General features: G+C 36.8%; 1 protein-coding gene across 1 annotated transcript in view; it reads right to left on the reverse strand.

The window, feature by feature from the left end:
• Positions 1-1,887, reverse strand: part of TRIM44 (tripartite motif containing 44) — a 164,191-nt gene that overhangs the window by 83,429 nt on the left and 78,875 nt on the right. The gene's annotated exons all lie outside the window — the stretch shown is intronic.

The following is a 1,887-nucleotide window of genomic DNA, read 5'->3' on the forward strand; positions in this document are numbered from 1 at the left end:
GTATTTTTACTATCTGTATTTGACACAGAGATGTGTGTGTGTGTTTATCTCCTATTTAACCATCGCTCACTAAATGGAAATACAGGATTTTCCAAATTTTTGCTGTTATAAATAATACAGCAATGAACATCCTTGGATATACCTCTTAATATTTGCATATGAGTTTCTTTAGAGACCTTTGGAGCCACTGAGTCAATTTATATATACTCTAAAAATACTGACTGATACTGCCAAGCTGCCCTTCAAATAAGATGTGCTAATTACTTTCCTACAACAATGTGTGAAAGTAAGCACTTCCCTACACCCTCACCAATATTGGATAATATCAAACTTTTAAATGTTTACTACCTGATGGGTGGAAATATAGCATTGTTTTGTTTTACAATAGTAACTGTGAACAAAAATATGACTGTTGGCTATATTTGGCTAGGGCATAAGAAAGGCAAACAAAATGAGTAGCTATCAAAATAAGAACTTCTAAACTCCAAATCTTGCCAGCAATTGCATTTATTGATGTTTCCTCACAACTATGTTTATTTTATGAGTATTTTTAAAACAGCTATGCATATTATGAGTAGCTGAGATAGGGAGGAAGAAGAGTAGACAAAAGGAGAAAGGCCAATAGAGGATTTTAGACCTGGAATAGAAAGTAGTTGTCACCTAAGTGAACTCCTTCCTTTTACAGTTAAGGAAACGAACACAGGGGCAAATCTGTAGAAGAGGCAAAGACTCCAGTCTTCTTGTTCACTGATTGGTGCTCTGTTCACTCACTGTTAGTCTATCAGAAGGGAAGTCAAACTGGGAAAACCTCAGAGATTGAGGAAGAGAAAGACTAAAGGAGGGGGGAAGGAGATGAGACTATTTTTAATTAGCCTTTTAAAAATTGATACCCTAAGCACCTTTTGCAATGCTGCCATAAGAACATTCATGCAAAATAAGGCATGTATGATACGTATCCACTCACACAGTAAGTGACTATGTTACAGAAGCCCTCAGGAATTCATATACTTTCTACAGGTGCTCTCCCTGGTGCTGGAGAAAAGGGAAGGGAGAGTATTAAATGTTATTAATGTCCCTGCAAATTCTGTATCAGGTTAAGAGCTATGATTAATGATTATTTACATAATTCCTTTTTATTTTTAGTGTGTATATTTTAGGATTATTATGCTTTATGGTAATCATTTATTGATAGATCTTTATCCTTGAAATAAAATTAGGTCTTAAATGACTACCACCTTCTCTCAGAGACCAAACTTTTCTAAATATCTGAGAAACTCTCTTAATGGCTACAAGTGACTAAAAATGGCGATTGCAATAAAAACTGACTCACAACTTATTTTACTAGGCATCACATACACACGTGGTTCAAAGTTAGGATGCTGATTTCACAGACAGGAAAGGTGTGGAATAGAATACAGTAGGTGAATAAATCGTGGGTCTTAAAATTCTCTATTTCCCATTGTTTTACAAATGTTTTTTAACAAGATATTTTATTTTATACAGATCAGGCCACAAATGAAAACCGAAGGCAAAATAAGCCACCCTATAATACCTTTGTGCCTCCTTCCCACTCTCATTCTCTACTAATCAACAAATAGGTATTCTCCAACCTAATTCAAAATGGTAAGAACAAATTTCTGGGTCATAGCAGCCATTCAAATTTGGAACTCAAGGGAAAGTCTCCCTGGGAAATTGGGCATGTGGTACTTTGGGTGTTCTGGAAAAGAACTCTTGCCAATGGCAGGAGTGAAGTAGCTTTCAAGACTCCCTTTCAGGTTCCATTTCATTTCCTTGTCATCAAAACTCCATCCCGCTAAAAACTACAGTTCTCGGCCGGGCGTGGTGGCTCACGCCTGTAATCCTAGCTCTCTGGGAGGGTGAGGCAGG

This window comes from Propithecus coquereli, unplaced genomic scaffold, assembly GCF_000956105.1.
Source record: "Propithecus coquereli isolate 6110/MARCELLA unplaced genomic scaffold, Pcoq_1.0 Scaffold30, whole genome shotgun sequence".
NCBI lineage: Eukaryota > Metazoa > Chordata > Mammalia > Primates > Indriidae > Propithecus > Propithecus coquereli.